This window comes from Microtus pennsylvanicus, chromosome 2, assembly GCF_037038515.1.
Source record: "Microtus pennsylvanicus isolate mMicPen1 chromosome 2, mMicPen1.hap1, whole genome shotgun sequence".
Classification (NCBI taxonomy): domain Eukaryota; kingdom Metazoa; phylum Chordata; class Mammalia; order Rodentia; family Cricetidae; genus Microtus; species Microtus pennsylvanicus.
The window spans coordinates 110,259,849-110,273,897 of NC_134580.1; the positions used below are offsets into that span (position 1 = coordinate 110,259,849).

The 14,049-nt window shown below is 52.3% G+C and overlaps 1 protein-coding gene across 3 annotated transcripts in view; it reads right to left on the reverse strand.

The window, feature by feature from the left end:
• Rassf2 (Ras association domain family member 2) overlaps positions 1 to 12,981 on the reverse strand; it is a 38,629-nt gene extending 25,648 nt beyond the window's left edge. Inside the window, exon 1 of one of the 3 annotated variants that reach the window (XM_075962242.1) lies at positions 12,853 to 12,981. The gene's annotated coding sequence lies outside the window, so the exon portion shown is untranslated. Of the gene's footprint in view, positions 1 to 12,020; positions 12,416 to 12,793 lie in introns of those variants that run through there. The other 2 variants (XM_075962240.1, XM_075962241.1) reach the window with 2 other exon arrangements.
• Between the last annotated feature and the right edge of the window lie 1,068 nt (positions 12,982 to 14,049).

Sequence of the window (14,049 nt, forward strand, 5' to 3'; positions counted from 1 at the left end):
GATGTCATCCACACGGGACTTCTAAGCCAGTGCATTAGAAACTAAGGTAAAGGGGCTGGAGAGATGGCTCAGCGGTTAAGAGCACTGATTGCTCTTCCAGAGGACCCGGGTTCAATTCCCAGCACCCACATGGCAGCTCACAACTGTCTGAAAATGCAGTTCCATGAGATCTGACACTTTCACACCAACAAATATAATAAAGTTAAATAAATAAATAAAAGTTAAAAAAAAATAAATGTAAGGACAACATAATAAAAAAAAAAAAGAAACTAAGGTAAAGACTGAACGTCCCTAAATACAGAGCACGTCTGCTAAGACATTTATAAATGTTACTATTGTTGGACAGGCCACCCAGGCCCCACACTGAACTCATGATTTCCCTCGTACGGCTTCATACGTTAGCAGGCTCGCCCAAACTCTCCTAACCTTCTGAGCTAACCCCACCACCTCTAACCAGGGCAGTGCTGGAGGACAGGCACTCACCCTCAGCTTGCTCTACCTTACAACACTTAACAACTGTGACACAAACGCCACCTGCTGAGGCCTTCTTCACCCTCACAGGCCAGCTGCACCCATCCTGAGCCTTCCCCTGCCCTGGTTCCCAGGAATGATCACCCCTGCAATGCTGAGTCTGGGCTCAACTGCAGCTGTGAAGGAAAGCCTGCTCTCAGGGTGAGGGATTACCCAAGAGCAGAGCCCAATCTCGGAGGACAACTCTTGCACCTGGGGTTTCTCGAAGATGTAGCTTCTTCTTCGGGAGAAACACATGACAAGGCTGGGCGGGGAGGGAGCTAAGGAGCAATGCTGATTCCCTTGGAGACAAGTGGTTTCCTGCTCCCACAGGGGCCCTGGGGTGTGAAGAACAGCAGGGAGTTGCCCAGTGACACCAGCATTATCACTAGCCCAAAGGCCCTGCCCCCTCCAGGGAGGAAGAGTGACCTCACAGGTTAAGACTTACATGGGCAATACACTCATCATGTAATAGTAAGAGGAGTCCAGGTGGTACCAGCAACATCCACCACACCCTGGCAGGCACTAGAAACAGCTTTGTCTAAAAGATGTGCACTCTTTGCTTGAGGTCATTAAGTAACTAGATACATGTCCGCCTTCGATGTGTTTGGGTCAAACTCTCTCTAGTCTCTGCACAAGCCTGCTAGTCACTCAAGGAGAGGCTTACTACCTAGTTCAGCCCTCAACAAAGCTGAAGGCACAGAAATAAGTTGGCCGAAACCTGCAGCACTGTGGATTCTAGGAATAGTAACAATCTCACAGGATGAGCCACCCTAAAAGGGTGACAGTCATTGGTGGGAGATGTGTCCTAAAGCAAACCACTCTGATCCCCTCGAGTCATGACCACCACAAGGGCCAGAGCCCAGACGGTGGCGACCTCACAGCAGACTGCTTGGTTATGCAGACTTACCATTGCGGGTCTCTTTAACATAGTGGGGTGGTGACTGAGCCCAGCCAGTTATGGCTGCACAGCCAGTCTCTTACCCTGGTTACATTACCAACCCATGTCTGGAATTAAACACTCCTGGTTTGGCCATAGTAAAACAACTGCCCATCCAAGGCAGGCCTGGCGCTCTGAGCAGCCGGGTGGTAGGATGGGGACAGACCTGCCAGTGATGGCATTATCACTGACCTTCTAAGAAGTTTCCCTCTTCCTTTCCACAAGCCTGGCTCACAGGCATTTCCAGCCTCTCACACCAGGCTCCACAGAGTCAGTGAGGGGCTGCTCAAGCCTGAGAAACTCACAGGCCCAGTTTCCCATGAGAAGAGCAAACGCCAGGCCTAAAGAAGCCCGTGGAGCTGAGAAAGGTCACAGCTCCATCCAAAGACAGTGGGATCCCTCTCTTCCTAGTCTGTTTCTTCCTGACTTTCTTACTCCCTGTGATCAGGGGGCCCAGAAGTTGGCTCTGGCTCTGTCCCAGCCCTGAGAGACTACCTCTCCTATTTGTCCACTGGAAAGGCCCAGGGGAGAAAAGCAGGTCCAGGACAGAGGGCAGGACCCTGGTGGGACAGCCTACGGGGAGGCAGATGGAGAGTACCCTTTGGGGGCTGTTGCTGTTTTCCTCTCCCAACCTGTCTTCCTGGATGTGTAGCTGGAACCTGGCCCTGCCTTACCCCCACCTCAGCAACCACGAAAGGACTCAGTGCACAGCACCCATGGGTCAGGGAACAGGACAGGAAGGGGAGTGTTTCAAAAAACCACGATGTTCAGGCCACAACGAAAACCAATGATTAGCAGCGTCTTTGGGAGTCTCTCCAGGTCAAGCCAGCATAGATCCGGGGAAGAGCCACTGTGAAATCTGATAAAGTGCTGTGTAGACCCAGAACAACATCAAATGTATTTCAAACAGGGAGGAGCAGTGCCGTCTAAAAAAGAACTGAGCTGGTATTTAGCATCCCTCCCTGTGACTTCTGCTTCCAGAGAGAGAGGAGGTGACAGGACATCTCTAGGGATCATGCACGCACGGAGCTGGTGCAAACACCTCTTCTTGCAAACTAGAAGGGAGGAAGTCTGCCCCAGGCTCTTGTCTGATGCAAAGGAAATGTTTGCTAGAGGCCACAGCTTCCCCTTTGGGGACTGGTCTTTACCCCTCCTCTGTGCCCCCAGCCCTCTCTAAGAGCAATCTCACAGTGCTTCATACTATAAAGACTAACTGGTCCGGCCACTTGAGATAATCAGCTTTGTGGAGGAGCCAGGACAGAGAGGAGATGGTAACAAGCCCTCTGTGTTTCAGGCCCCTGCTAACAGGGCAGGAAGAAGAGCTACTGGCAAACAGGAAGCCCCAGTCCCATTGCACCACTCAAGGAAGGAGACTTGAGCTATGGGCTGAGGCCCTGCCAAGATCTACAGATGTCAGGAGATTCCACACAGTGGCTACCAACTCTGTAGGAGCAAACTCAGGTTTCGAACCCTTCACCTCCGTCTAAATGCCTCGATCAACGGAGGGCCCACTTCCTGGCCAGGCTGAGTACTTCCCTCCTTTGCACACGGCACCTGAGCGCCCTGGGGGCACACAGTGCCACAGGGAGGGCTGGAGCTGAGCTGCGGTCAAAGCATCCCACACAAAGCTTTACTCTTTTCACTCCTTAAACATTTTAGAAAGTGCGTCATTAGGAGAGAGCACCTTCAGACCTTGGCAGTCATGATTACACCTGAGGTGGGTACAAACTGGGAAGAACCGTGTATCTTCCGGCCACATCCAGTCCTGAGGAGGAGAACGCAGGAAGCCTTAGCAGTGCTAGGAGAGATAGATTAAAGTGGGGAAGCAGGAGAGTAAGTGACCAAGGACTGCATGGGGGTGTGAGAAGTGGGGGCGGGGGGAGGACAACGCGAGATTCTGACTATGAGGAAAATGTGTTGACCCCACACACCACAGAAGAAGCAGCCCCAGAGAAGAAATGGAAGGTCCAAGGTTCGAGGACTGTCTCGGGCCACACAGAGTCCAGGCTTCCTAGTGCAGGACGTAGCTGAGACAGTCTTAGCAAGTGAGACAGTGCAGGCTGGATCTGGCACCACTCACCAGAGGCTGGGAGTCTTGGGGTAAGGGAAGTGGTCCAGCAAACAGACCGGAGGAAAGGCAGACCCATAAGAGCCAGGCCCAGGGCAGAGCATTGAGATCCTTGTCCAGGACCTCGGGCCTGGCAATCACAATCATGGATCCTCAGTCATAGCAACTGTCCAGAGAATAAACCACTTTTCTCCATCACAAACCCCACATTCTGTCCCTCACCTCACCCCTACCCTCAGAAATAAGCCTCCACTACTAGCAAAGGCCCTGGTCCCCATCCAAACCACCTCACTCCCACGGGCCCCTGGGCAGAAGCAGAACTGAGCCGCCACAGGGGGCTGGGCTGGGATTCCCCTACCAGAGGGGGCGGCAAAGCCCAGCTCCATCCACAACACCGGGGCCTCTGACCTGCACATTCAGGTCTGAATTCCCCCAGCACAGCTACTGCAGATTTCAGGAAGTGACTCGGTGGCAACGGCCCCAAGCACCTGCTTCCTGCTCCACACCGGCTGGGGCTGGCCAAGCGAGTGCCGGGAGCCACCCTGAGACACCTAGACAGTCCAGTCGGCCTGGCCAGGAGAGCAGCCTGTTTACAGAGGGACATCCCTTGGGCATCCCAAAGGATTTGTCCTTCTCGGTGGATGTTTATAGAAGGAAACTCAGAGGCCCTTCATCTCTTATGAGGAAACAAAGGCCACGGTGCACACTAAAAAAAGGCACGGAAGGAAGTAGAAACTCTGTGCGGGTATAGGTGTTTAAGAGAGGGTGTGTGTAAAGACAGACAAGGCAGTGTGAGTGTGTGGAGTGTTATGGGGTGTGGAATGAGGGTAAGGGAGCTGTGTGTGGTGTGTATGCATGGGGGGGGGGGTCTAAGGTACTATGTGTCAGCGTTTTCCCTTGTCACACCACATTCAATACAGAAGCCCGTGACAAAGGGATTTCTCCCACCAGCAAGTAGCAATCGGTTCTGGTCATCTAGTGCCCGCTAAACCAGCTAAGTCCTGCCATTAGCTATCAGGTCTCGTAGGTTAGGAACTCAATGCCCTAAGCCATGCCCTCCCTTCATATGCCTGCCACAAGACCCAGGCTGGAAGCTGTGCTTCTGACCAGCTGGGTAGCGACCAGTCAGGATCCACAACCCCTCCTCTGGTCTGGCTAGTTTGCAGGGCAGCTCACAGCACTCAGGGAAGTACTTACACTTGCAGGCTGGCTGTAAAGCATATCACGTGGGCTGGAGATGAGGAGCACAGTGTGAGGCCTGGGAGACCTGTGCCTGCTTCCACGCCCTCTGTGGGTGCCAGGCCCCAATAATGCTCTAAGTCCTATCCATCCCTTCGAGCACGGAGACCTCCCTACACAGGTATGCCTGAAGAATCAACAGCTGGATTGGAACGCGATTGGATGAAAAGGGTCTGATCCAGTGCCTGAGCCCTAAGTGAGGACAGAAGCAAGGGCCCCTGCATCTTGGCCTCTCTGCTCAGCAGGTCCCCTCCAAGGGGCAAGACCACTTTGGAATAAGGAAGCTGTGTCACCCACTCTAAGACAAGGTAGATGAAAGAATTCAGACTGGCTCAAGAGGAACAGAGTCTTAGGATGCTGGTCCTCACCCCTCCCCCTGCACCTCATTATATACAGACCCAGGAGGGAAGAACTTAGCCAGAAGTCCATGGAGCCCCTCTGTCACCACGCAGAGGGGCCCTGCCACAGTGTACGTATTTCATCCCCCACTGTGAACTAAAACTCAACCAAGACAGAAATTTCCTGGGATTGGTTTGCCTCAAAGTGGTCAGAGGGTGCTGGGGAGACAGCATTGACCCCAGCGGAGTGAACAAGGGGAGACACTCTCGCCCTGCATGTCTCAAAAGCAAGGGCTATTTTATAGGGTAGTTTAGATGTCTTCCCTAGAAGGCCAATTGAACTTCCTTCTGATTCAGTGTTTGGCCCTCTCTGCCCATTGTCAGGCTGGCCCTCCCGCTCAGCAGGTAAGGAAGGGCCGCCTCTGGTTTCCTCCCATGATAGGTTTCTGTGAGGGCCACGCGTCCTGTTTACAGCGTGGTTTCCAAGTCACTGGCCATACCGAGACTCACCTCTGACTTCACATCCCCTTCCTGAAGGGAACCCCACACGGTTTCCTTTTTTGGTGCTATAAGCTGAGAATCTGAACTTTGTATACTCAAATCTCGGAGTTTCCTCCACTTCTCACCTTGAAAGTCAAAAGGGTTGAAAATCAAAAGCCAGGATGGCTGACTCCCTTTATCTCCAGAGCCCACAGGTCCCCTGGACTAGAGGAAAAGGCCTCCAGGCTGTCAGCCCTAACAGGGTACTTTAGCCACCTCTTAAACATAATGACCAACCATGAACACAGGAAAACTCAGGTCATACAGCTGATCTCTGGGGTTTTCACAGCATCCCGTGGGAAATCCTCCACAGCAGCACAGTCACACCTGCTCTGCCTGCCCCGTCATGGGTGGACCAGCCCTACAAGGAAAATCAGCACCATGAGACACAGAGACTCTTCAAAGTCCTCAGTGGCGGTTTGTATAGAATCGGCTTCACAGTCCTCAGTGCCTGGGATCTAAAGGGCAGTCTCCCACCAGGCAGATGAAAAGGCAGAACCAGGTACAGAGACTTCCTACGAAGCTTCCCAGACCCACCTTTGGACAATACACTGAAGGCTCACGGACCCAAGAAGACCTCCCTTAGCAAGAATCTCAAGGCTTTCATCCTAGAACATGGCCTCCTAGAAAAGCATCCTGACCCATTCAGTGACCCTGCAGTACCTGAATAGAGCCACAAGACCTGGCTTCCCAGCCCTGGGCACCACATCCTCCTGTCTACCTTCACCTCAGCTCCAGTTCAAAGTACACACACGTTTGCTGGACCTGCCCCCATACCACAGCGGTCCCTCCAGGGAGCAGTACAGCGATTCTCACCCGAATGGCCCCATGGTCAAGGTCATCCTGCACAGGACTTCGTAAAGAGGGGACCCATACTTTCAGTTATTACTTAATTCCTCAGAATACCTGAAGCTTCGTGGACCCCACCAACTAGAGATCCCTTGTGCCCCAGGCCATGTTGTGATCAAAGCATCAACAGGCATACTCATGGTCTCCATGAAGGGCATTCAGCAAGTCCAGGTCAGCCACAGGGTTTGGGACACACACACACACACACAAATGCTTAAAATAGAAAAGCTGGGAGTCCATATTTAATGAAGCTGGTCTCAACAACCCCAACAGTGAATCTCACTCACCAGAAAACAGCTTCTGACTGACCCACCTTCCCAAATCACCACCCACACAGATGATCCTGCTGTGAGACCGTTCAGCAGTAGGGGTCTGAGACACAGCAGCTAGCAACCATCAAATCCGGCTATGGTCAGCTCCCAGCCAGCAGGGCTATACACCTCAGCTCCAATCATCTACCTCCACCCTTCTAGGCTGAGATGGAGGTGGGAGTGTGACACCTGTCCCAGGTCAGGGAGAAAGGCCAGCGCCCTATGGCCCTGCATGAAAGGAACCAGAGACACCAAACACCACACCTGTCTCCCAGGGCTTCCCTCACTATTATACAAACAGCATACACATTTTGCTTGTATTTTTTAAAATAGGGATAAGCAGGAAGTTTAGTAGCCATAAAAGGACAAATATTGAATGATCCCATTTACATAGGAGCTACCTAGAATAGGCAAATTCATAAAGACAATTTGTAAAATAGCAATAATCGGGGACGGGGAGAGCAGGGAGTAGGAATGACTATTGAAGGGGTGCAGCACCTGTTTAGAGTGACAAATATTATGAAATATTTAGTGGCAATGGTCCTACAAGATTACACATGGATTTGCTGACAGTAAATTTACACATAAAAACCATCAAAGGGATAATTTTTATGGTTTCAAATAGGGCACTATAATGTAAAGTTATTACACATAGAAAAAGGAAGATTGGAAATCAAGAGCTCCCCAAATCCTGCCACGTAGAGAGACCTGCCATCAGTGCATTGCTGTCCACCCTTGCAGACACAAATCTAAAGGGAATGTTTCACAAAAGTGGTACCCTTCCTGGTAGCTTCCTTCTTAGAAATACATAGCATCTGTCCATGTTTACAGATGCACATCCATAACCCTTACTTTTGAAGCCACATGATATTCCATACCATAATTAACTAACTCGGGATTGTAGGCATCGTAAACAATGACTCAAGGGATGTCCCCAAGCACTTGTTCAATTATATCCTTGGTGGCATGCTCAGTCAGGGGCTCCCTCCCATTGGAAGACTGTCTGGTGAGCAGAGAAGAGTAAGCTACTTCAAGGATGTAAAAAAAAAAAATTGTCTTACAGAAACTCTGCTCTCCACTTGGCTTCTTAGAAACTGCACAGTGCTCAGGAAGTTAGACCGTCTTTTCCACAGAAGGCATCCTTACTTCCCCTCCCAGGCCTTCTCTGTCCTTGCATCTTGCATGGGCCATGAAAGGCAGAGAGGGTTATCCTGGGTCAATGTTCACTGAACTTCTTATCCAGCAGGAGACCCTAACACCCCTTGAGGGTGCCCAGGGATGCACGCCCATGAGGATGTACAAATGCTTTTGCAAAGCATTTTGTTGCTCAAGACTTTGGTCTTGAGTAGACGTTTAAACATTTTCTTAAAATGCAATAGACCCTTCCTAAAGGAGCCAGGGGCTAGAAGGAACACATGAAACCACCTAATCCCTTGCCTTTGAGATGAGGAAGTGAGGCCCAGAAAGACTTGGCAATGTCTCAGTAATCATCGTAGGGCCCTAGAGCTGTCTCACATGGTGATTCAAACAAGTCAGAGAGAATTTTGGACACCCAGGACAGTCATGATCCTCCCTTCTCTGTGTGTAAGAAGATTGAATGTTAGATCACTGGGGTATATCCCAGCTCAGCTGTGGCCAAAGGGTTCACACAACTCGTGTCTTGCCAACTTAGTGTTCAATGCACCACGCTGATGGCTAAAAGCCAGCCATAACAAGACTACACTGCTGAAACAGGTGAGTGCCCAAAGCAAGGCTTTCCCATGCCCCACTTAGGACAACTAGCCACTACGATGCTACAGTGTATTACTGGTCACAACCTAGCTATGTCCAAGCTGCGGACCTCCATTTTCTCACCGAACAGCTTCTCTTTCTAACCCTAGTTCCCCATGCTCCACCATCACAATGCTCTCAGATCCAGCACAGCCTCCTGCTTATGAATCAAAGAACTAGAAAACGTTTTCCCAAACGCTTGCTGTGTGCCAGGTAGGTGACAGTTTACTGTCTTCAGAATATCACTCGGGGATAGTTATTAGAATTTCCATCTTATGGTTGGGGATCACAAGGCTTTAAATGAATTTAAAACTAAAACCAAAGTCTGTTTTAAGTGGATTTCCCCCAGAAGCAGAGACAAGAATTCAAGTTCAAGTGCCAGGGGCATGGGTATGTGAGACAAGAAGGGGGAAATAGAGCGATGGACAGCCCAGTGGTTAAGAGCACTGGCTGCTGTCTAGGCCAGGTTCGATTTCTACCGTCTACATGGAAATTCACAACCATGTGTAACCCCAGTCCCAGGAAATCCAATGCCCTTATCTGACCTCTGTGGGCACCAAGCGTCACATGGTACAATCCATACATGCAGGTACTCACAGAATAAAAATAAGTCAGAGAGAGAGAGAGAGAGAGAGAGAGAGAGAGAGAGAGAATGTGAGCAGTTGGAAAGTGTCCCAAGAAGGAACCCTAGAGACAGCACAGGGCACGTCCCAAGGTAGTCCCATCAGAGTGAGAAAACTGAGGTCATTTCTATAGCTTTTCCCATCAGTCACTGGTGGGAGGACAAACCAGCCAAGGACACAAAAGGAGGACACTGACCAGATCCACATGGCCCATACCCTACAGCTAAAAGGTGACAGGAAGGAAGACAAACTCCCAACCCATTATACCCATAAAACGGAGCAGTTAACTAAGCCAACTCGGCTGAGTGCCAACCACTGGTAAAACCACACAGTGATGGACTCTGTCTGTTCTGTCAATCACTTTGGGTTGACACAGCCAAAGAAAGCACAGGGTATCTTTCTGTCAGTTGTTCAGTGTGGGAGAGGGAACCTGGAAGTCGTTAGAGTCAGCCAAACGGCCTTCACTCTCTGGTGTAGCCACAGTTGGCTTGAGCCGGCGTTCCCAGCAGCCCACACTACTAGCCTGAGCAGCTGCATCGAGCTGTGCTTATAGGCGCTGGTGTCTTTATCCAGGGATGACCAGCAGTGGCCCACTGGGTGGAACCTAAGCATGTCCATGTTTATTGTACCTACTGCTCCATCCACTAAGACCACAGCCATGTCCTCTGTGGATATGCAAACTGGCAGTCACAGGCTTAAGTGGGGAGCTTACCCTGCCTTGAGGACTTTAAAAGATTCTTCTAGGAGTTAGCTGGGCAGTGTTGGCACGTGACTTTAGCCTTTAGTCCCAGCACTTGGGAGACAGAGGTAGGAGGATGTCAGTGAGTTCAAGGCCACCCTGGTCTACACAGTGAGTTTCCAGGACAGCCAGTGCTACAGAGAGAAACAAAATACAACACAAAAGAAAGAAACAAAATAAAACTTCTGGGAGGCAGGGAGGTGTTTATAGGTGACAGTGTGTCATTGGGGTAAATAAATGGAGCGCACTGTGAAGGACGTCAGGACATCCGTAGTGGGAAGCGGCATGAAGGATGCTGCCTTGGCATTGTAAACACAGCTAAGGCAGCTCTCAGCAGCTAAGACTTGAGACCAGAGGCAGGACATCTTTCATTCCAAGCACACGACAAGACGAGCAGTTTTTCACCAGAGGAGAGGAGAGAAAGCTTGGGCAGGCCCTAAGGCTGTTCTTAGGAATCCCCCCCACCCCAGTCCCTCTAGGCCTTTCCTTAGGACTCTGGCAGCCACACTCTGCACTATCCACTGCCGTCTCCCCCAAGCTGGGAGGACACTTCCTGCCTAAGAATCCCAAAGAGGACTAAAGGCAGCAATCAGCTCAGGTTCTTTTGTGATTGAACAGCGGGTCTCCTTTCTGGCTAGTCCCAGAGTCCAGCCCAAATGAGAAGTAGAGAAGTCAAAGTACCGACCTTCAGCACCTCTAGCCAGGATCTTTTTTTTTTTTTTGGTTTTTTTTTTTTTTTTGAGACAGGGTTTCTCTGTGGTTTTGGAGCCTGTCCTGGAACTAGCTCTTGTAGACCAGGCTGGTCTCCAACTCACAGAGATCCGCCTGCCTCTGCCTCCCGAGTGCTGGGATTAAAGGCGTGCGCCACCACCGCCCGGCTTCTAGCCAGGATCTTTAGCCATCCCTAAGTAACTTGCACACAGTGCCAGACAAAGAGCCTGGCTCTGAGGCATCAGCAAAGAAGTCAAAGAGAAATCAGGGGGCCTCTGAGATGCTGCAGATGAACCCAAACATCAGAATGAGGAAGAAAACTGAAAACAAGGTGTGGCATCTACTGCCCTCCCCCTAAAATACCACAAAAGAGAAACAAAGCAAGCACCTCTAAAGAGAAGTCACACTGAGATGGAGGGAGGTGTGCTGTGGAGGTCAGGAGCTCTGGGACATCACCCTGGGCAAAGTCAGAATAATGCTGGCTCCAGAAAACACAGGTGCAAGTTCAGAGCATGCGCTGACCAACCTGGTTCACCCCACAGATGTGGGTGTGGGATCTTGGATCCCCTGGTCTTCCAGCTGGGTTTCTCAAGGCTACTCCCTCATCATTTGCATTGGAACTCCATATTTTGTTGTGTGCCCCCCCCCCCCCCCCCCGCACTCTTCTATTCGGCAACGAAGGAATGGGTGTGGCTTCCCATAACCCCCAGCACAGGCTACCAGTCCATATCCCTCGGTGGCCAGGTGGATTTCCCACAGTTTCTACAGGGCAAGAAGCATGCTTATTTGCAGACTAAGGTCATCTCTCCAAGCTCAGCCATCATTACATGTTCCTCTCTATCTTCCTGAGACCCACTAGATGGTAGCAGGTTCCAAGAATCGGGTTTTTGCCCAAAGGAGAAAACTGTCCACACTCGACAGCCCTACTCTAGGGCCTCTGAGCTCAAATGGGCACCGCTCAGGAAGACACCACAGTTAGTCCCCTAGGACAGAAAGCAAGGGAGGAAGGGGACAAGGGAGGGAAGGGGGGCATTCTTCTCAAACTCAGTATAGCTTGGTTTCTTTAACCCTCAGACCACCTGTAGAAAAGTTTCCCCTTAACAAATGCGGATTGGAAGTATGACAAATTAACCTCAGACTCCTCGTTCATGTGCTCTTCAAAAAAAAAAATCCCCTGGCTGAATCTGAAGGCTGTTTATAAGAACTGTGAACTGTGATTCTAATTCTTTTTCTTTCTCTTCCCTCCTCCCCACCCCCTCCCCAGGATCAATACCGCAGGGACAGAGCCCGCTCTGACTAGTTATCATTTGTCCACCGCTTCCTCACGCAGGAATCTTCCTCACGCAGGAATCGTCCTCGGGGTGGGGGTGGGGGGCGCTTACCGTAACCCTTGCCTCTGCTCTCAGGGCGAAGTGTTTCTAACCCCCTGGTTTCTGGACGCTTGGGACTAAAGCGAGAGCAGCGTTGTGAAGCCTGGCGCTGAGCTTGCCACTGAAGCACAGGGGTGCTGTGGCCGGTCCAGAGCTGTCCCTGTCCGGACACCACCACTCCGCTGTCTCCAGCACGCTCTCCGGGTAGAGCCGGGTGCAGAGTAAGCACTGTAGATGCTCAAGTGGCCGGGCCGCCTTTTGAAAGCACCTGCCTAGCCCGGCCTCCAGCGACCTCAGGAGGGGTCACGAAACTCGGTAGCGGGAAGTGCACCTAAGCACTGCGTGCCCTGAAACTCTGAAGGCCAAGGCGGGCCGGGCTCGTCCTGGTCTGGGCCGACGACACGACCCCCGCCCCGGGAGCCAGGGGGCGCACTACAGTCCGAACCTCCCCTAAGCTACCCAGGCCTGCACCTGCTATCCCGCTTCACTTCGCTAGGGAGTTCGGGGAGGGGGACACTTCCCTGCCATTGCATCAGGGGTCCACCGCTGGAAAAACCTCAAGGGGTTAGAGCGGCAGGATGAACTCTAAGCCACAACTTTCTACCCGGAGAAAACAAGTGGGCTAGGGCGCCCGCCTGCACTTCTCATGGGACAGCACCTTGTGGCTCAGGGGAACGGTTGGTGAGCCGGGGGCAAGAGAGACTCAGGGGCCGGGCCAAAGGCCTCTGTGGGAAAACTTTGGGATGGGTAGTGGGAGGTGGGGGCAGGACCACCGGCGCCCGCACCTTGCGTTTGCATCCCGCTCCAGTACCCGGCTCCTCGCGCCCCGCGCCCTGTGTCTTGCCTGCGTCCCGGACCAGCTGCATCCGCGCGCGCCGCAGGGGTTGGAAAGTGGGGGCGCCGCTGCGGGGGTGGGGGGTGCTCCAGAGTGCTTGGCCAGCGATCCGCGAGACCGGCTTGCTTGGGCCGGGCTGGGCGGCGACAGCGCGGCTGGGGGCGGGCGCCCCGCCCTCCTGGCCCCTCCGCCCCGCCTCCCCGAGCTCTGCCTTTATCTGCCGATCCCTGGCCAACCCACCCGTCACCCTTGCAGCTCTCCTCTACCCACCCCTCTTCTCTCGCCTTTCTTCCCTCCTCTCCCTCCCCCTCTAGGGGGCGGAGCTTCTCCCCTCCCAACAAGACAGACAATGCTGTGACTTCTCGCCGCCCCCCCCCCCCCCAGCTCCCCGCTCCCGCAGCTCGCGCGGGCTGCCCGCGTTTCTTCCGGACCGGTTGGAGTGGATGAGGAGGGGGCGGGAAGCCAGGGTGAAGAGGATAAGGTGGCTCCTCTCACCCCATTGAGCCTGCCCTCTGCAAGCAGCGTGGAGATTTGGCCCAGACCCTAAGGCTCGCCTGGCACAGTGACAGTTCCAGGGAGCAGCCCGCCTAGAGAATGCAGATTTCCTAGCAGAGGATGTGCAGTTAGCGGGGTGGGGTGCTGTTTCTTTTCTAACACCCGGCCTCCTTACCAAAAGGGCTTGAGCGCTAAAGGGTAAGTGGGCCCCTTCGACTTCGCAGGCCGGCAGACGTGACAGTAATGTGAAGGAAGTCAAGTTTCTTTGTCCATCCCCCGCCTCCTCCTCTTCTCCATCTTTAGACCTCTGGAGAACCTAGTGCATAATAGGAAGCACCCAGCTGCGGATTCTATAACCTCCCACCAAAATTCTGTCTATACATCCCCGACCTTGCAGTGGATCCCCAAGCCAAAGAGGAAGGGAAAAGATAACCTAACAGTTAAAGAAAGGGAGGCCAAACCCAATGTGCCATGCCAACCAGCGCATCCCGTCTGCCTGGAAGCCAGATATTCTCCACTAAACTCATTGTTTGGATCTTGGAATGCGTCTCCCATAGAAACAATGTTATAAACGGCGATCCTTTCCCAGACCAGCCGCAAATTTGCTGAACCCAAAGCACAGCTGTGGGGTGGTGCTGGAAACGGCCCCACTGTACTGAACAAGAAAGCTACTCATCAGTTTTTTTCTAGTGTGAAAAAAAAATGGATAAA